Source organism: Haliaeetus albicilla, chromosome Z (assembly GCF_947461875.1).
Source record: "Haliaeetus albicilla chromosome Z, bHalAlb1.1, whole genome shotgun sequence".
NCBI lineage: Eukaryota > Metazoa > Chordata > Aves > Accipitriformes > Accipitridae > Haliaeetus > Haliaeetus albicilla.
In genome coordinates, this window is record NC_091516.1 from 27,079,220 (window position 1) to 27,101,379 (window position 22,160).

Below are 22,160 nucleotides of genomic sequence, written 5' to 3' on the forward strand. Positions count from 1 at the left end.
TCCTTCAGTTAATTGTCTGCTTGTCTGTTTAACTGTTTTCCAGCAGTGCACATCTTGATATGAAGGATAATAGTAACAGTAAAGAAAAACAAGCTATTTATACATGACAGAGAAAAATTTAGCTGGAAAAGCATTGTCACAGAGAACATTAAGCTCCTTTTATTGCCTGTCTGCTTCTTGATTTTGAACATAAAAATTAGAAAATTGTGTGTTCTTTTTGTAGAGATGAGATTTCAAAATTAGAAGCCTAGGGCACCTGTCCAATTTGTAAAAGTGCTGAGCATCTGAAAGTCCCATTGCCCTCAGATGTTTTGTTCTGATATCACCTGAGACTTTGATCCAGTGACAATTTGCATTTTGCATACTGCAAGAGTAATCAAAATGTACTAGTTATCAAAATCATATCAGGACACACAGCAAGCCAAGTGACAAAAGGATAAAGTAATCACAGCTAACTGGATTATTATTACTTTTTTGCTTTTGGTTTCTCAATAATTTTGTTTCTATAAACAGGGAGATTTCAGAAAGAAACATTAGCACTTCCAAATTTTTCTTAAAGCAAAATCTTTTTAATAATTAAAAATGCTGATTTTAAACTTTTTTTCCCCATCTTTTTGCCATAAAACATGGTAATGTTCACTAATTAGCTTTATATAATCTTTTTTTAAAGATCTTTCTTGTTCATTATTTTCCCAGAAATTTCTAAATTAAGAAAATATGGCAGAAGGAAACATGACATTAAAATTACTTTTAACAATTTTTGATGAAAATTCTTTTGAAATCTTGCTTTTCCTAACTGTTATGTTTTCATGGGGTTTGGATGGGATTTTTGGACAAGTTTTGCACATAATGAGATGCTAGCATTTCTTGGTGGAGGTTTTATTCCCTTTTACCTCATGACCTTTGCTATAATTGTTATGTTAACATCATATACACAATAGTTTGAAGTATTTAATTAGACAAGACCATGCAAAAAGTAGGTATAAAGGAAGCAGAGTAGATATCCAAAGGCACAGGGAGAGAGTGAAGGGAGATAAGATTTCTCCAGAAGTACCTGAGAGAGAGGAGAGATGAATGGATGTACTGGTGAGATCCCCAAGGGGGATCTTCACAAAGGAATATATGATCAAATTTGTCAAAAGCAATTGAGCAGCTATGGATGAAGACAGACTAGAGGTTCTGATTCATCTAAGAGGGAGAAAAAGACCTTGACAAAAGCAAATACAGCAAAATGCCTGAGGATGGGCATTATGAGAAGGATCCAGAAAGAAATTTAACAGGTAAATGGTCCTTCCTGGTTACATCAGTGGAATAGATGTTATGACTAGGGCGAGAAAGCAGGAAGAAACTGGAGAAGGGAAAAGAATGACAGGGTATTACAGGGAAAATTAAAAAGAAAGCAAGAAGTAATGGAGAAATCTCTGATCACTTAGGGATTGATGTGCTGTTCTTCTAGAGGTAGTCAAGTCTAGTGCAAGGAAGAGACACATGCATGCAAGGATCTTGTCTGAAGATAAAGAACAAACTGCTGGTGTTGGAGTTAGCATCTTCAGGAAGAAGTCAAAGTAGAAAGATGGATTGTATGTATAAACTCTGTAATGTGATACAGTGTCTGTGATAGACGTGAATCAGGATAATCAAGCAGGGATTTCTTGTCATACTACCATGTTTCATATCCATAGAACACCACAGGGAAAAATATCACCCCCTTAATCTTTTATGGTCTTTGGATAAACAGAAAAATCCTCTAATCTCTGCTTCTAATCCTTCCCAGTTTCAACTGACACATTCACCAAATAATGAGGATTGTGGGCAGTAAGAAAAGGGAAAATGCTGAAAGCTTGGCAGAGGCACATACTGTGCGCCTTTACCATGAGAGGGAGACAAAATACCACAGGTTAGATAAAAAGGGCACTGGGAAAGATTGGAAATTATTTTTTCCTCATTTCCTATGCAAGATAAATCATCAGTGACTCCATGAAAATCAGTGGTGCTCCCAGAAGCAGCTTACATGCATAAAGCCACTAATAAGGGTGGCTGGCCTAGATACTCTTTCTGCTCAGAGGGTCCTACAGAACAGAAGAAAGGAGACACGTAGGCTCTTTTCTGCTCCATCTTATGGACACTTGGGCTTCATCTTTTCCATGCGTTCCCTCAATGAAAGGAATCTAGTCCATTCTGAAATGAAACACTGCTGGAAAAACAAATGAACAAACAAAGCCAATGAGAAATCCTCTTTTATATCTTAAATAGCTAACTGAAAAAGTTTCAGAACAGGACCAGGCACTTCTCTACATTCCAGACAACTTATGGCCAAGTTAGTTTTCAATAAATACATGTCACTCATTCCTCAACAAAGAAAATAGTAGAATTTCTATCATTTAACAATAGTAAAAACTCCAAAGAGTGTTTCACTGTGTTGTGATTATAATAATCTGTGTAATAAAGTATTTGAGTTCATTGGGCAAGGTATAAGTGAAAATCATGACTATAATTCATATGGTGCAACGGCTACAAAATCAGTTACTCAGCATGTTTTTTTGACATCCCCATGGGAGCCCGACTTTTCATTTTTCATTTATTTTAGTCCTGTACCTGTTAAGCTGTTAAATCCTTTTACCTCTCCATTATGGTCTCTATATCTTTTCAGTGCATCCTTTTACTGCTCTGTTCAGTGGCTGTGAGTAACTCAGCATCATACAAGAACTCGGGTAAAAATGTACTAGCTGGAAAGCTTTGCCATAAATATGCCACACAACAAGTGTTTTCAATCTAGATTACTTTTAATTTGAAGACATGTTAGTAGCAACTAAACTGTGAACACAGCATAATGTCCCCCTTAGAGAGAAATAAGTATGCAGCTGATTTCTTCAGATTCACCATTCTGAGTTTCTTCAGAGCCCCATCAGGAAAAAGAGCCATAGAAAAAGTGAATACAGACCATTCTAAACTGTGAAATTTAAAGTATTTACTTATAATTTTTGCAAGTACTAATTCACAAAACTGAAATGAATATCAATACAGATATCATTCGTCCCAAGATAGCTTTGCATCTTTATATGGTTTCATGATCTGGAGTAACTGCAACTGAAGGAAAAATTATCAAAGAATTGGATAAGATGTTGTTCAAAATAGCAGCCTTTTGTACTACCAAGGAGTTGTGCAGAGTGATAAGACTGGGTTAGAGAGACAGGGGAAGTTTACATAAATGAAAAAAGGGGGTCTATAGAAGTGCAGAGGAATGTCTTCCCACTCATTGTTGAGAGGAAGGGATTAGGTGTGTTTATTTTCTGAAGAGGATTGACGGGATTTGAGAGGAGGACAGAAGAGACAAAGATGGCCCTAACGTTGACCTGGATATTGGAAGGACAATGATATCCAGGATGACTCAAAAAGGAAGAGACAATTTAATAAAAAATATTAGGAGTTCATACTACACACAGTATTTGCAAATTTCAATGACCAATTAAACATATACAAAACGCATTTGGAGATAGATTCTCCTATTAGTTAATATTCTTTCCTCTGCCCAGAAACACCTTTTGTTCCACATGAATATGTATTTTAGTGAAGATACAGAATATTTAAAACTTATTAATAATCCCTGAAAAGCTATTTAAATGCAAGTATTATTAAGCTATTCTTTAACACAAGGGTGCACTACATGTCTGGCATAAGAGACAAATCAGATGAGCTCTTAGCAGCTTCAATGCTGTCAAACTCTTTTGTGAGAGCAATGTTACTGAATTGACTACACAATTTTTGTAATAATACAAGTGTAGATTTAATGGGCAATTTTATTAGCAGAAGAGAATCTTTTTGACTGTAACAAAAACAAATGTCTTCCTTTTGCCAATCACAGTACTTTTTTTCTTAAAACTGCATGAAGATCTGTGTTTTGTTACTCACCACCCATTGAAAGAAGTTTTAAGATACCCTACCTATTCAGAGTTATATCATTAGGAATTCAGTAATGGCAGATGAAATAAAAACCATTGTACAGTAATGATGTTATCAAATCGAAAAGCTTTTCTTTCAGAAATCTCTTCAAAGTTTGTTAACTCAGTGAAGAAACTTGGAAACTAATCCTAATCACTGGGTTTTTTTTTCAAAGACATTTCCTCATTCAGATAACGGCAAAAACTTGAATAGCTAACCAGGGCAAAGACAAGGAACAGTCTTTCACAGGTTGCTTCATTTCAAGGTCCCATATATGTAGACAATTCTGAAAGTATCTCAATTGTAAAAGGAAGATATTGTATATATGAAATGGTTCAGGTTCATGGCATTTTGTAGTCCTCATTTCTGAAACACTGGAAACAGATTGTGAGTGTTAGCAATGCAATTCTGCATCTTCATATGCAAGTACACAATATGCAAACAGTTGGATAAAAGTGTATATGAACCCCTAGTTAGCAGATTACTAAAGACACTGTTGAACAATAGCATGCATTACAGCTTTTAAAATCACATTTTTTCTGTGAAGATATCCACCTTTTCCAGTATCTCTCCTTGTCCTATGTCGCTTCTCTTTTTTCTTTCTCTATCGCAGGAGTCTTGATTTCTTCTTGAAGTTGATCTTTTCCTTTTCCTGAAAGATCAGTTTCACCATTTCTCTCTCCTAACAACATTTGCTCCAATCATCTGTTCTAGGTATTTCTTCCTCCTCCATACCTTAAGCACTTCTGAGGCTTCTGTGGAAGTAACTCATGTTGTTACTGTCCTTTTGCCTGCTTTCGCTTAGCCTTGGGGACAGTAACTGTGGTGTAATTCTTGAACCTTGAAAAGAAATGACAAAAATAATGCTACTGAAAAGACTAGCGTACAATTAGGAAGTAAATGGAGGAAGGAAAATAATGTCCTTGGAGTGCAGGAGGACAGAAGGTCATAATGGTGCTGGGAAGAGGAAATTCATTTAAAAGCAGGCATAGGACATGAAAATATCTCCAGCCAGGTGTTCCTGAAGGTGGCTTTGGAAATTATGTTGCATGTTGATAAAGCCTTCCTAAAAGCATTAAATCTGAACTCAAACACAAAGGTTGACTGGAGAAATGACCTATCCCAAGCTTAAAATGAGAACCTGTGGTCTCTTCCAGAATTATTCAGTGGAAGTTAACACAAATTTTCCTAGACATGTAGAGAAATGGGGAAAACTGGATGAATGTACAGACTGACTAAGACCCTGGAAAATGTTCCATGAGCTGGGGAACATTATTGCACCAGTAGCTGTTGGAGTAAGTGGCCTTACAGAATCATAGAATCATTTAGGTTGGAAAAGACCAGTAAGATCATCGAGTCCAATGATGCAGATGAGTAATTTCTGTTTTAAAATCCTGTGATCATTGCTGACTGCAAAAGTTGGTTGGAAAACAATAGTATCACCCAGAATTCTTGGAAGATCTAACTGTAAAGATAGCAGTTCATACTGCAACCTGGAATCAGTTTGTACCGTAGGACACAGAACTCCCCAAAATTCAATATTCCAGTTGGCTGAAGCTTTTTCTGTCTCAAAGCCACAATGATTTAAATAAAGACTTTAATCACTGTATGTTGACTTCAGATCTGGCCTCTAAATTCAGTTGTGGAGAAATTTTGGGACATTTGCATTCTTGATTCCTCTAGTAAGACGCTTTTCACTGGGCAGGGGGGCAGAATATAATGAAAGAAATTATTGGAAAATATTTATTTTCCAATCTGTCTGTATGATGTCTTTCAGGGGCCTTGGCCTCTTACACAAACATTTAAAACCAAGGGGGGAAAAAAAAAAAACAAACAAGCTCACCATTGAGAGGATGGATTAGATTCCAAGAAATGCAAATTCCTTAAATTGTGTAATCTGCATTACTTAATAGAGCAGGGAGCCAATTAAGAAGAGTCCCCTATTCAGTTTAATTAGGCTAAGTAGAGGTAAGGGAATCATATAGTAAAGGGAGGGGCATTCAGTAGAAAGACTTTCTCATGTATCTCTTTCATGTCTGCCTCCTCCACTGTGACAGAGCTAAAGATATCTAGTGCTTGACTTTCAACCTTTTAATGCTAGAAAGTAAACGAATCACACACTTTATATTATCAAGACTTTGAAATCGTAAGCCCCAGGCATTCTGCCTGATGCTAAGGGGAGGGGGGAGGGGAGGGAAGGGAGGCAGCGGGTATATTCATTCTTTCAAATCAACAGCACTGCCATGTTACATATAAATCTTAATTTCAACTTCTTTATATACTTACATTGTCAACAAGCTCCTATAGCTCTTTTGTAATTTCTCTAGAAATGAAAAAAATACTTTGTGCTATGAACTGCATGTTAATGCCAAACTAGAGAGTACAGCTCAAGTTACCAAAGCTGGGAAAGATAAGTTTCCTTTTCCTTCAAAGATCTCTATCAAACTATGTGTTACCTGCTTGTATCATAGCTCTAATATTCATTCTTCTTATTGGAGAACTCTGAATCTATGTCCTTCTACTTTGCTGACATGTTGATAGGCACAGATGCTCAGACTGTGGGGAGGCAGACAGATAGCAAGTCTGAAAAAAAAAAAGAGACAGAACGAGCCATAAATATTCATTAATAGAAACATGAAGAAAAAAAAAAAAGAAAAAAAGAAAAGAGGGGAAGGGGAGAGAATTGATACTATGCCAAAGTTAATAAAAGATGGTATGCTTTGTCATCCAGACCACATCAACAGTCATCTTTGAACAGTTAGATAAACTGTCTCCTGATTTTATTATCATAATGCTTGGCAGTCTCAGAATTTTTGATCTACTTCTGGTGAGAACACAACTTTGAGTAAGTAAAGCAATGTTTACAAATGAAGCAAAGACCCTTTCACTTCTGTTTAATCTTGGTGCAGGAGCACTGAAGAAATTTTTTACTTTCATGCAGCATTTTGTCTTTTCCCTTTCTGTCACTTCCTTAGGTTTTACAGTCAGAACATCTCATGATCTCCTAAAATGTCCTCTCAAACAGTGGAGGCTATATAAATTCTTGCAGGCTCAGGAGTTTTCTTCACTGTAGTAATTAGCATGCACATATGTAGGTAATGTATGTTCAAAAGGCTTGGAAAAGTACAAGATGGCACTGACAGTGCCTGGGAGAAGAGACCAAGTTGGACACATTCCTATCGTTTTGTCCTATTACTGTGACAAACATTTCTTGCACTGATGTGTACATGAGATACAACGCTCTCATAGCACAAGCTTCCCCTTCTTTTTCTTCCTATCAGATACACCTCTGAGCCTCAGGATTGCACACAGAGTAATTTCAAATTTTAAAGGGTCAGCTTCTGCTTCCATTTGCAGAACAGGAAACTTCCTGTCAGTTACATAGGAAGCATAATTGGAAGTCTAATGAGTGCACAAAAATCCTTACTACTAACTGTGTTCACATTCACATATCCCTTGCTTTTCTGCTTCTCTTCCTGAGTTAGAGCTTCTTTAATGAGAGGTTATCAATAAAGCGCTCAGATCGTTAGCTAGCATTAAGATATGCCTTCAAGCTAGTCCTCATTTTATACTATATGCTGATTACAGGCTAACAATCAAGGTTAGGTAACTGAAATCATGTAATGTAGTCCAAGGCTACTGCCCCTACCAATTTCTGAGAAAAGAAACCATACAAAGAAAACATATACAACAGTGGCCTATTTTAACTTTTAATAGCACTGCTGATATCAATACCAAAGGCAGCTGTATGCATAATTTTAAATTTTTTCCTTGCCTCCTGAAAATATCCATACCTATGTGCAATTTTAATAGTAATGTCAGTAAAATATCTGATCAGGTCTGGTATTCTTGGACAACTAAAATTTGTAGAACCTGCTTCACTGTAGAGTCTCCAAAAGAACACCTTCACTACCTATCCTGAAACAGAACAGAACATTTCATGGTGTAAAACTTACAGCAAGAACTCTGCTAATGTATTTTCCTCATCTGTTAAGAATCAGTATATGTCAGCATGCAGTATTTTCTGACTATGGAAGGCACAACAGAAAGTTTACAAAAAAATAAGCAATTATGGGGTTTCAGTTCAATTCTATGAACAAAAAAAAGATATACCGGCTAAAAAAGAAAAAAAAAAAAAGGCGCTTTTATGACTGAATCTCTTTTGAATCTCTCACTAAGCAGACCTAGGACTCAAAATGGGAATAAAGATTTCTAATCCCCAAGAAAGACATCCAGATGCACATCAACAGCATTCAACATTCAGAGGGCAGCTGGTAAACTGGATTGTATCCTTTTTGAAAAGCACTATGACAAAGTTGTTTATTCAGCAAAACAAACTGTTCCCTGTGTCCGTTAACAAGGCTGGCTTTGTGCAACACAGACTTCTGCAGTGCTGACTCCTGTTTGGAACCATTTCACACTAATTAGAAATAAGAAAAAAGACTGTGTTCATAAACAGCCCAGCTCAAGACCTCTTTCAAACCACTCTCTGAAAATTAACTCAGTTGTAACCCTCTATGAATAACAGAGTTGCACAAACAGGATAGGGAAAAATATATTGTTAATAATTGTCAGCTTGCTGTGAAAATGCCGATACAAATTTTATGTAACAATACCCAAATCAAATGAAATGATGAACTACGAAATGCTGTGCTGTTCTATCTTCTAAGGCTTCAACCACAGTGATTTCTGAAGTGCTTAACAACAGTAGGAATATGTGATGAATAAAAGAGTTAGCATCCTGAAAGAAATCAAATAATTGAATGATGCACTAAACATGAGTGTAGATCTGTGTTTTACTTATATATGATTATTATGGAATACTACACAGTCAATAAAATAGGAATGGGAATAGCAGAAACATTTTCATCTAGAGGACAAAATGATAATAAAATAGAGAAGGTCCTCCAGCATTAACAGTGCAAAAAGGTATGTTAAAATATTAAAAACTAAACTTGACAATGTCATATAGGAAATGTTTTCAGGGAACAATTATGCACTAGGGAGGCTTATTTCGAATTTCTATAGGCATCTTGCACTTTAGGCGGCATTTGCTCATGGAAGTAATCCCCCTTAAATCCATGGGGCTACTTGTATAAGTGCCAGATGTCATAAATCGGGGCTGCAGTGATAAGCACTAGTGCTTCTCAGCTCTCTATATGGTGGCAAGGTGTTACACATGAGATATGTATATTTGCAATATTTTCTATTATCAACTATGACAAAAGAGAATTAGATGGTTTGGACATAAAAGTTTTCAGCATCCTATACTTTTCTGATTTTATCATAAAACTCATTTGCTAGAGTTAGATGTAGATAGCAGAAGTATGTGCTTCAGAATACATTTGAAAAGGGAGAAATTCTAAACCTATTTAGAAAAACATATAGTTAACTCCCATTATAAAAAATCTTGCAAATTATTTGGCATGAATCCAGTAGTTTTCTGTGCAATTCAGTCTCATTTCTAAAATCTGAAAAAGTAACAACAAAAAACTAATTGGGGAAAATAGATTTCTTCAGGTCACAAGAAAGAGTTTAGCTTGTAATTTAATTGCTGTATACTAGATTTGTGTTCTAAAATCAAACCTGCATCTGAGATCTAGCAAGAGTTATGTTTCTTGTACCTGTATAATAAATGTCAAATATAAATATGAAACAGACGTAGGAAGAAAAATAAAATCAGTTGAGGTTCTTATTCAGAAAGATATTACTGTCTAGAGTTAACACGCAGCACTCCCAAGTGTTTTCATGTCTCATGGCCAATCTTTTTCCTACTTCACCCCGTTCTTAAGGAAACAAAGATATACACAATTGCTCTTATGATGACAGTAGTGTTACATTGCATGGGACTTGTGGTGTCATTTTCAGGACTGCTTGTAAAATTAGTGGTGGACCAGTTCTATTTCCTAATAAAGTTTGCATCTCTCCATTGCTTTACTTGAAAACAAAACTGGGCCTTTACTGACAACTTGGCAAAATGAACTGAGTTTCCTTTCAAGGATCATAAAGAACTGGAATAATTTTTAGCTCCTACATCCTGTGATTGAAAAGACAGTTCTAACTATTTCAGCTTGGTTGTAATGGACAGACTGAATAGAGGGGACAATATGTTGCTCCTCTAATGCTTGTAAGAAATGAATTCTAAACACCCTGAATTTACATGTCTAATGTTGTCAGCATTAATTTGAGCAATAAAATAGTCTTCAGGTAGGAATGGTTGTCTTGTTTCCACAAACACAAGTCTGTGTTTAAGTCTCAAATACTGAAGGGAAAGCCTTTTCTGCAAATTATTCTTACGTCTCTAAATAGTGAAAAGCATTAGAGAAGATCGTTCCATGTTCTTTAAACTCAATTTTACACCTAACATAATAAATTAATAACAGTAATTTTCAAACATTAAAGCCCAACCAAATTTCTAAGGGTAATGTGGTTCAAATATCTTTTTTCTGCTCTGATGAATTGATAGCATCAAATCAGAAGTTTTTGGTAACTTCCTAGAAGTCATTTCTTTTCTTTTCTAGAATTCTGGGATACAACTTACAGCTTAATGTTACTAAACATGGCTAATGTAGTAGAATTCATTCTGTGGATATTTTATATGTTACTATGTTTACTCTTTAATTTAGTTTTGCTTTTAACAACAGAGAGGTTCATAACAGTTATATCTTTGATCCTCCATGTGAATTCTAATTGTAACCTGCTAGCTGTAGTTTATCTACTAAAAAGTACAGCAGATTTTTATCTCCATTCTACCTACTTCTTTTCATTTTCAGATTTCATCATTTGTTTCTATTGTACAATGCCAATACTTGTTTTTTCCAACATGTGAGCTCTGATTCTTCTGAAAAATAAAGAAAAGAAAAAAACAAACAAACAAACAACAAAAAAACCCAAACCCTATGCACTCATTTTCTTTAAAAGCCAGGCAAAAAAAACACTAAAAAAATATGCAAAATAGAAAAAAATACTGTTTCAAAAAGTTCACAGTATGACTTTCCAAAGTCTGAAGCAAGGGTCAACTCCAAAATGCAAAAAATAAATTGATAGTACATAACTATAACTGGAATACTTTTATCAGTAACTGCATCACTTCCTTTACATATTTTGTTTGTCTAAAGGTAAGAAAAGGAAGCATTTTAGCAAGGCAGGCTTTGAAGACTTTCAAAAAGACTGCTTTTTGCAAACAGAGTATATCTGTGCTGTCTGTGATCAATGGACTCCGTGGAAAGTTTTACCATTTTCAGAAAAGTTGACCTGAAAGCAGTATCATCTAGAATGGTATCATCAGCTGGTCAGCAATCTGTGGTCACTTCTACTTCTGATATTTTTGAAAACACTGTCCTCTACTGGTTGTGAGTTTGGAACTGAATACTCAAGAATTGCATTCTCCAATGACAGGTCTCCACAGGCAGGTCAACAGTGGACGAAAAACCTCTGTGAAGATGAAGAGCATTCATTGTTTTCAGTATAGATATTTGAACTGGCTCTGTGACCAATATGTACAACCTTCTGAGATGGCAATAACCATTAGTAATAAGCAAGAATAACCAAGTTAAACCGTAATTGTTGTTTCAGCCTCATTTCTAATCTCTCTTTTTTTTTTCTAGAAACAGCTATCCACAAATCCTTTGAAACTGTAGACTGTATCTCCCACTATTTTAGCATGAGGATGGTCCTCCAAGGGACTGTAGCATGTTCATAACCAGGCAGTAAAAAGATACAGTTAGCTCTCGAGGGTGATAGTGCAGAGACCCCAGTTTGCAAGCTGCTTTTTAACTATTTCTATCAGGCATTTTGCAATACAAGAGAAAACATAGAGCAGAAAAGGTCTGGAGTTTTAAGGCTTTTAGATGAAAATCTGTGGAAATGACCACTGCCTTTCATCAAGAAATTGCCCAGGTAAGAACAGAGTGCAGAACATTTCCACAACTCCTTGTCCCTGTTCTGATAAGGACAACACAGTTTAGAGTCTCTATGGACTGACAGATTTGCTAATAAGAAATTACTGTATGTATTTCACATGCAGGTGCTTTTTATTTGTTATTGTCACTTCTCTACTGCTGTTATCTTTCACTTACCACCTGGAATTGGACTTAAATTGGAGAATAAATCATCAGGAGATCTGCTAGTTCTAAAGTCAGTCTTCAAATCTCTCCTAGGAAGCTTTTGTGCAAATACTAAATTAAGAACTTGAGCATTTTCATGTCCTTGTTCATACAATGTATGATTTCACTGCAGTTTTCTAATGGCCCATCTAAACTGTAATTCTCCATTTTCATGGCATACATATGGATAAAATTGGAACCAGTTTTCATCATGTGGCTGACATTTCCTATTGATTATATTAAAGTAACTGGGCAGTCCTATTAGACAAAAATCATGTATAAATACTGATCAGTTACATTCATCCTGACTATCAAATGCTTTCCCTGATCTAATTATTTTCAACCTTTTACAGGACATCAGTTCATTATACCACAAAAAATCCTGTTTCTGTCATGAAAATTGTTTTAAGACCACTATTTCCCATTCTTTGTTAACTGAATACATTTTGCTCAGAATAAAAGTAACAGAAAAAAGTATTGGCTGCATAGAAGTCCTTTGTTAGGGCTTTTGAACTCCCTAGTTGTGGACTACAAAGAGTCCAGCGCGCTGCCTCTCACCACCACAGAACAGAAGCGCTGAGCGCTGCCTTTTTTTTTTTTTTTTTTTTTGGATCTTGATATACAGGATACATTTCTGAGTGCCTATAAAAAGGTTTGTGAACCTTGATGGAAATCAGAGGTGAAAATGACAGTTCAAATGTCTGGTCTGGGTTTAAAAGATCTATGGTAATGTATTTTTACTTATAACAGATACTGAGAAGGAAAAAAAAAGCCAGCAAAGCAGTGTTCAGACTTATATTACACTCTTTCTCTGCTCCTGCCCTTTCCCGGAGCTGTCAAACGCAGAGCATTCTCTGAAAACTAAAGTGATTCCAGGCAGGTTACCAATATATGTTATTTCTTATTTGTTATCTCCTTAGGATATCGCTAAGACACAAAGCCTATATGATTCTTTTGAGCTACAAACAATGAGTCAGGATCCATGCTGGCTTGAAGCGTGTGTCATTCCTGAATTTCAATGCAATGGCCTGGAATAGATTTTTTTTTTTTTTTTTTATTTAAACACTTCCTATTATATGTAAGAAGCTTTCTAGAACAGTTAATCAGAAGGAAAGCAAGAATATGCTGGTTAATCAATTAATATTTGAATAGATTTTGGCAACTGACATTTAGCTTTACACCTCAAGAAATAAATTACAAAACTTTGAGCAAGGAAAATTCTTTGATCTATTATTTCCCGTGAAACATTAACATCCCTCAAATTCAGCTCCCATCATGAAACACCACCTGGTTCTATTTTCTTCCACTCATCCAAACTATTTTTACTGAACATGGGATTTCTGACAAAAATAAAAACAGTTATGTTTTACAAAAAAACATTTTCCATTCCTTTGAGAGAAAGGGGGGGAAGGTTTTCTTTCCCTTTTTCCTAGTTCTTTGTCAAAAGACATTCACACTGTAATAATTTCTAGACCACCTCTAGCTTATTCTTTACTTCCATGCACTGACAAACTTTGTGGTGGATTTATAATCAATTGAACTCTGAAGAGGAAAAAGATTAAAGAGTTCAAAATGTCAGTGCTGGAAACTATACCTCCTGTACAAATACTTATCATTCACACAGCCCATTATCTGCTCAAAAATAGTCATGGTAATCAGTGGTAAATGTTTCTCAATCATTCTCAATGGACTTCCTGTCTACTGAGACTCTAAATCTCCTTTGGAAATAATAGAAGAAAGAAAATCACTGACTGTCACCACAATCATGCCCCTTCTTCAGAAGCATATGGGTGCTCTGCATGATCTACTTTTTGAGACAGGCACAAGTTGCAATGTCAACTTTCTCAAACTTTGGAGGAGTTTGGGTGCATGATCTGGGCTTATCTTGTAATGGAGCTAACTCTCAAACTCCCAGGTCAAGCACAACAAAAGTATGTAGTACATAGTTTTTGCTGGTTTTAGTGGAGCACATCTGAAAGTATACCACTTTTTATTATTTTTACTACATATATGAAGCCCACTGTCAGTACTGCATAGCATATGAGGATCACTACGAGACGTGAAGATGACTGTCAATAGTCAATGAATACATGAGTCATTGTATAAACACAGACCCAAACCTAAGGAGTTTGTAACTGTGACTGTAGAAGACCAACAGTGACGAGTCTTTAGCACAGAGATGTTTGAAAATTAATGACAGACAAATAAGGCCTTATCTATTCAGACAGCTTAACGTTAATAAGCTTGGGTTAGAATTTACAGTCCACTAACTCCTCCATACTAACAGCACCTTTATGCGAGGTGCTTTTAAGGTAGAATAAGTTGCTTCACGCTGTTTCCTCACAGGGAGTTAATGCAGAGTAACCAGTGTACTGTAAATTTGCACCCCAGTTTACCATGGAATAACATCCCTGAGTAGATAACTCTTAATACAACGTGTATAGGGAAATCAACGGCTAAGGCTCAGTAATTAGTATTAAAAACTATTCAGGTTCTCAAAGTTTCTCATAGCCTTTTTTTTCACCCATCTCTATTCACAGCTTTTTCTGTGGGATGAGTTCCAGTTGTAGATTTGCCATATGGTTATTCCTCTCAAGATCCTAATGGTCACATGCAAAAAAATTTGGCATCTCCAAAAATGAAAAAATAATACAGCTTTGTAATTGATACCAGAAGTGCTTATTTCCTGCTCATAAAATGTTGTGTCAACAAATCAAGAGGTGGAAACACTTTCATCCTACTTGACTGATAAACACACTACAAAGAAAAAGTTGATGAATAACCAAACACAGTCAGTTTAAATTTGTGTGTAAACAACTCACAAAATGAAACATGCTTCCACAAAGTCATCAAATTATTGCAGGAAGAAAGGAGGCATTAACAAAAATCTAATTTTTGGTATGGATCATTCACAGGCAGACATAAAATAAGGCTACACTTGGCAGGGAAAGGGTCTGAATCTGCCCATAGAAAAATCATGTAGCAACCAATCTGAATTATTGTTACATTGAAATTACATTATTTAAATGGTCATTGCATCTTTAAAGCCACAACAATTGCTCTATTTTGTACCACTTCAGGGAAACATAAGCAGACCCACTAGAAAAGAGTCCATTAAAATGCAAATGAAAATTCCCAATCACCTGAACACTGGCTTTTTTTTTTTTTTTTTTTTTTTTTTTTCTCGCCAGGACCGAGATGTAAGCAAGATCAAAAGAGCATTTGAAATGCTAGATTTCAAGAAAGGAAACTGGAAAAATAATAGTTCTGGGAAAAGTTGGTGCTTTAGAGTTTATATTTTCTACAGTAAAAAGAACCAAGTATGGTAGTTAACTCATTTCTGAAGACAGGATGCTTCAACAGAGAGCAAATATTTGTATTAAAATAAAAATAATTAAAAAAACCCTGCACTGAAAACTCCATTGTTAAATGAGAATAGAAATCAGTATCTTTCCTTATATGACAAATCTATATTGTGAGGAAAACAACATGTGCCAGGGCCAAGGGAACAGTCTTATTTACACAAAGAAATTTTGGTACAGTAAGGATACCAAGGAGGTTTTTAATACTGCACAAACAAAACTGACAGACTCAAATTTCTTACAGGAGGAAACAACTCTGAGAAGTTGACATACTGAAACCTAAAGTGGGACACATTTTATGTTTCCGTTATCTCTCCACATTTCACTGGACTTGCCTGCTGGGAGCAAACAGAAGGTAGCATGGCAGGAAAAGTTGTGTGGATCCCAGAGAAGGTATACTACAAAGGACACAGATATTCCCTGGAGGCACTGCAGCTCTCTAAGCATTTATAAACTCATCACCATTGTGAAAATTTCAGCACGCATTTCTCCAGGCGCCACTTGGGCCAGAAAAGCAGTGGGAGAAGGGAAGACAGACTGTTTTCTACTCCCATCCTGAGCTGTTGCGCTACCTGCCCTGTGAGAGTAAAGTAGCTGGAGAGGTTACAGAAGGCGTTTTCTTTGAGACTGCAAGAGGTATTTGAGGCCTATGTTGAACCATGGGCTCTGTACAGGGTGCAGGAGTGAGCAGCAAACTTGTAATGTAGAGTTTCAGAGCTTCAGATAAAGCTCTTTAGTCTGGGATGGCATAGTAAGTGCAACAAACCAAGCTCATCAGGCCCCAGGCTATAGCAGAATCCTGCTCCTGATAGTCTTGATGAAAAATTATGAAGTTTGTGTTTGTGCAATTTTACATATTGACATTTAAAGGAAACTATATTAGTTGAAGTTTTTTTGGTTCTTCTTGGTTAATGTGATTTGGGCACCACTGATATCCTATAATGTTGAACTACCTGGTTTGTGAGGGAAATGCAGGAAGAAAAGCTAAATAGTAATTTTGGACAGGAACATTGCAATTGTAACAACCCTTGACCAAACTGCTCCACCTGCTGCGAAAAGAGAGAAGATAAACAAGGGATAGTTATAAAAAAAATCTGTCTTTCAGCTCCATAACAGCAAATTTAAAAAGAATCAAATTCATTAAAATAATCATCCATATGTATATCAAATATGGACAAAAAAAATCTGGAAAAATATTAAATACGTATGAGAAAAGATATGAGTGCCTTGCAAAGAATGCAGAAACACCTAGGTAAGACAGATGAATACATTTATGATGTTGTTTATAGAATGTTATGGTCCATAGATAGGCCTGTTCAGTCCATAGTAGACTAGCTGTATCATCCCTTTTTAGTGTGAATTCTGGCCACTTTCCACAAGGCCTGCATCTAGTTCAAAATGACTTTTCCAAAAGGTTCAGAATGGACTTCCAGTTCTACATCAGAGAAGAGTAAAAGAGCAACTTGGAAAAAGAGGTTTTGAGGCAGAGATATTTGTGCATACAGCTCTTGCAGGATACATATATACTTTTATATATATACACACACACACACACATATGAAGATGTGTATTTTTAAGGACTTGACTTGGACTAATGAAACTGAATAAAATGTTTGTGCTCGTCAAAATAAAATCAAAGCAGGTTGTCAGCAGAAGCAAAACAAAGGTATTCTGTCCCAAAACATTAATGAGAAAGGGAAAAGAAAGCGAGTGTGTGAAACCCATTGCTTGTCTCTACAGCATAATGACATCCAGGTGAATGACAGCTAATATATACTCTTAACTGGGGTGACTTTTATAATGCTCTGGACCTTTTTCATTTGTTCCTACCTCACTAATAATTTATTTGGCCCAAGGGACCATTAAAGTCAATGGAATTACACTAGACTTGAAATTCTGAATCTGGTTCCATCTCTCCTTTACGCAGTTTATAATGGCTTGAGACAATGACAATCCTTCTGATGACTAAATATTATTGTTAACCTACTTATTGTTATTAAATGTTTCCTTCATTACTCTAGCATGCATGATTTTAAAATCAGCCTAGTAGATATGCCATGTTTATTGTACCCACAGCACTATGTGTTAAGAATTAATAGGGATTTCATGATGAATAATTTTTCAACTTAACAGTATTTTCCCTGTGGGGTTCTTGCAAGTTATCCCATAAATAATAAAACAGGGACTGTAAACATTAATGTTGAAAGGAACTTCATTATCAGGGCTTTCAGAGAAACATCTTCCTGTCAACTCTAACACAATGCCATGAAGTTTTTAACTTATTAAAAATTTCTTTACCTTATACTTCATGAACTCCCTGAAGTTATACGCTACCAGAATTAGCTGTGCTGCAAAAAACCTAAGTCCCCAATACCATGCTGAAAGAACCCACATCTGTATCTCATAGTCACACTTTATTCTTGATCTTGAAATGATGAAAATATTTATAGATGTGCTTTCTTGAACCATGCAGTATGTAGACAGTTGAATTATCTTGCCCCAGTCATTTTAATCAGGATGCCAAGGAAATGCCTATACAACATTTTAATTGCAGTAAACAAGTGCGTAATGCTTTTTGAAATAAGCTGGCTACAACAATGTGTTGTTACAACCACTGTCCACTCTTAAAACCATAATCATTAACCAGTGCGTATTCTGCAGTTCATGTCACCCTTTCAAAGACAGTACATCAAATAAACAAAAGAGGTCACCAGCTAATAACCTAAACTTTTGATTAATATTTGATAGGCCTGGCTGAATTCAATAGTAGACTCTATTCAGCCACTACCTTTTGTTTCAAGAAGAAAGTTTAGAAGAAAACCAAAAACACTGGTGTAAAATGTTGTTTCTATGCAGTTAATCACTAGAAAAGTAATAGTACTGTTGGAGCTGTAAAAGAAATAAACATTTGTATTTCATTACATCTTTTGCTATTATGTGGCTTTGAGGTGGAAGAAAACAACCTTGATACTCTATTTTATATACCTTTATCAGGAGAAAGAGTTTGAATTATTCTGTTGGTCTTTAGAAGACATCGCGCTATTTGTTGTTGCTTTTTTTAAAAATATGACTGACATTTTGAAAGAAGAAGGTGTTGGAGAACTGTCTCAATAGATGCAATACTTCTCATTCGTATAACATTTACATTTATAAACAATACATAGCTGAATTCTGATCCTATTTAAGAGAAAGGCAAATCCCCAATTAACTTTGATTGGAATCACAGGTGGACCTGTTATACATCTTGAAATCTACAAAAAATGATAGTTTCATCTTAATCCTGTGATATCACTGTACTTTGATGCTTAGATGACCTAAGCAACTGAAGATGTCCTTCTTTTACAAAATAAATTTAGATATCTCAGACAGATATTTTTCAAATGTATTCACCAGCCTGAGAAAACAAAGCACACACAGGAAAAGAAATGGTATATCAAATAACTTGCACTAGCCAGTGCCAGCAAAGGTTTCAGTGCCAAAATGTACTTACTATAGAAACAATATAGTTTACTCTGAGACAATGTCATGTTCATGCATGACATTGCTGTTATTTAGTTAGAAGCCTTTAAAATTATTTGTGAAGATATATTTGCTACAGATAAATATGTCACTTAACACTGAACACTTAAGCCCATGCAGGAATTTACTTGAAAAATCATCCAACAATTACCGTATTACTTTGGAATATGTTTTCCTCAAACTCCTCACAGAGAGCAACACTACCATAACAAACTCCTCATGTCTGGGAATTTCAAAACTGCAGGACAAGACAGGGGATCAGAAAATTAAAGAATGCATTTATATAGTCAGAAGGGAACCAAATTAAGTTTGCAGCCACGTTCTTTAATTTGTCTTTTTCCCAAATTTTGTTGCTTGACTTTGTAATTTAAACAGCAGTATTTAAAATGTGGTATTTTGATGTAATAACTGTGAACATTTATGAATTTCATTAGGAAGTGATTTGGAGTGAAAGCACAGATTAAACATAACAGAAATAAATTATCCCCTCCTCAAGTACAAGGTTGCAACGTTGCCTCCAGGAGGCTTTTTAGCGTACTTTGTATGGTTATGAAGGACATATGGCATGCCAAAAGATATTCATTAATCTCATCCTTACTCATCCAAGCTAGCTCAAGTGGGCAGTACTGAAACCCTCACAGCACATAACCAAAGCATGTTCTGTGTGAACATTTCTATTTGGACATCCCCTCATTGCTATTCTCACAGTAAGAGTCCTTAAATCCTTCATTCCACAGGCACTAGATTTTATTTTACTAATGTCTCCAGCTGTTCCATGAAGCTCAAGCCCCGGAGCGCCTCTCACTGACTTTCAGACAGATTTGCATGAAATGCATCTACCAGCATTTAAGCAGTTGCTACAGAAATCTCTTCCTCTGAAAAGGACTTTAAATCTTGGTCTAAGCTGGAAAGCACATTCATCACATGCAGATCCTTCCTAATACATCGCTTTTATTTAACCCCAGTCTCTCAGCTAGGAAGCACTACTTCCAATACAGCTCTAAGGTATCTCCTGTACAGCTTGACCCTCTTCACAATTTGTGGTTTCAATTTCTCTCAGTGCTTCCTTTATTTCTTACCCTAGCCTCTATCTTCTGATTGCAAAGTTTTCACCTCCCTTTCTCTTTCTGATGACCATTATCTATGGCAAAACCAAACATGTATTCAAACTTTTTTTATAACACTGCTTTTTTTAAAAAAAACAACAGTTCCTGCAAGAAAAAAATACCAGCCACAAAAAACCCCAACCCAACCCAACCCAAACAAACAAAAAAACCAAACACAAAAAGAAATTTTTCCTCTTCGTTGGTATGATTTCAGTAGATCTGTCTTCCCTTGTTTCCTGTCATTTAGTCATGCTTCCCCAGGTACCCTGTTCCTTTCCTTAGGTCACTCTCAGTTCTCTTTGTCCTACACTCTGAATCTTCCACATCCCCAATACCTCTTCCCTAATGAGCCCAATCACCCCATAGAAGTAATTCTCATAAAATATAATCTAAATATGTGCTAAACATCCAAAATACATTTTCTCATAATATATATTCTAAGTATGCACTAAGCATCTGAAATAATGAAATATGCACTAAGCATCTGACATAAAGTTTGTGAATTCCAAACTAACTGTTGCATCATGTCACAGACCTCTTTTTAGAGTCCCATGACTACTGTTTTTTCTGAACCATGTGTTAGATCATTTGCTATGTTAAACCATCCACTTCACCCCATATTGAATGTTTTCTTGAACCATATTTTTTTCATGCTTTTACAGCTTAGAGATATTAATTGTTCCTGTAAAACATATTACTATATAGCAAGTGCTCCAGCAATGCCCATTCTGAGCTCTACCAAGAAGTAGAGGAACTAACAAGACAGTCAATCAAGTAAGCATGCAAAAATATGCAATCAAATAATTAGATGTGGATATGTTTTCTTGAAGGAAAGGGAACCAGAAGAATTTTAAGCATCAGTCACGCCAGGATTTTTGTCCCTGATGCCCCTTTCTGCTGCTGCTCTACCAGTAACTCATGTATTTTCAAACACTGCACAATACCTCCTCTCCTGCAGAGTCAGTTTCAAGTTATTAATAGGTTTTCTTGAGAAGACAATACAGTGAGGAGCCCAGAAGAACCTTAATCTGTAGCGTATCATAACAGAGGCTCCAGTGTGAAAATATTAACAATGCAATAACATACAATAAAGTATAGCTACACAGTAGTTGCTTATAAGGATGACCCTTAAGAGAAGAGTAAAAAAAGGAAACTGGCAGCCCAACAGTACATCTGAAGGATGAAGCTTTTGTCAAGGACATGGAAACTGCATTGCTCTACCAAACACAGATTTTCATGGCAGGTGTCCTACTGAAAAGTGGAAAGAAGAGGACTTTCTAAAGCACAGGCAAGACGCCCAAATGAACAGCTTTAAGAAACACATTAAGACTAAAATATATCAAATAAGCAAGAATACTTTTCTGCTTCATAAATACAAAGCCCATCAATTTCAAAGACTTTAGGAAAAAAGTGAATGAAAGCATTTATCCCTGTACCCCCAGATTGTCTGCACTGTTGTTTTTTTTGTGTTTTTTTTGTAAAGCTAATATAACCCTGTGGATATTGTTATTGTCTGATATAGTGGGGATAGCAATTGAAAGCTCAATGTGGGAATCTGAAATGCAGTATTTCAAATTGACTACCACACGCAGAGCAGCAGTTGTAATATTTCTATTTCCTCTGCTGTTAGTCTAGAAACAGTAAAACTCCTGCTGGCTGTCTTATCAGAGATGTGGACAAGCTAAGGGAAAGATCAAGATCACCTCTGGGAAAAACAAGATGAACATCCCTGTGCTTTAATGTAAATGCTCAGCACTTCTAGATCAATAAGGAATGACTCATGAATTTCAGTAGAAAATTTGATCTTTGGAGGATAACCTTTCCTTTCCCAACTATTTAATTCACCTTCTGTATCCTATATATTTATGTTTCACAAATTCTGGCAAATAGTCCTCTGCTGAGAAGTCTAATGCAAAAGATGTAAAGGTGCCTTATGTTGTGATGGGAAGCTATTTATTCATCTGCAAAATCAGCTTAGGTTAGGAAACTCAGAACAATTAAACATACACTTACTGTTGGATGCAAATTTGTTTAAATAAATATGAATTTATTTCACTGATAAGTTTTTCAACAGGATTTGAGGAGACTAGGCACAGAACCATAGGAAGGGTGCTTAACCTACACTTGTA

The 22,160-nt window shown here is 35.9% G+C and overlaps 1 long non-coding RNA gene across 2 annotated transcripts in view; it reads right to left on the bottom strand.

The window, feature by feature from the left end:
• Nucleotides 1-978: 978 nt before the first annotated feature.
• LOC138683767 (uncharacterized) overlaps nt 979-22,160 on the bottom strand; it is a 74,050-nt gene continuing 52,868 nt past the window's right edge. For both annotated transcript variants that reach the window (XR_011323205.1, XR_011323204.1), the window contains 2 exons: nt 6,396-6,495; nt 979-4,779 (listed from right to left, as the gene is read on the bottom strand). This is a non-coding gene — a long non-coding RNA (uncharacterized lncRNA). The remainder of the gene's footprint in view (nt 4,780-6,395; nt 6,496-22,160) is intronic.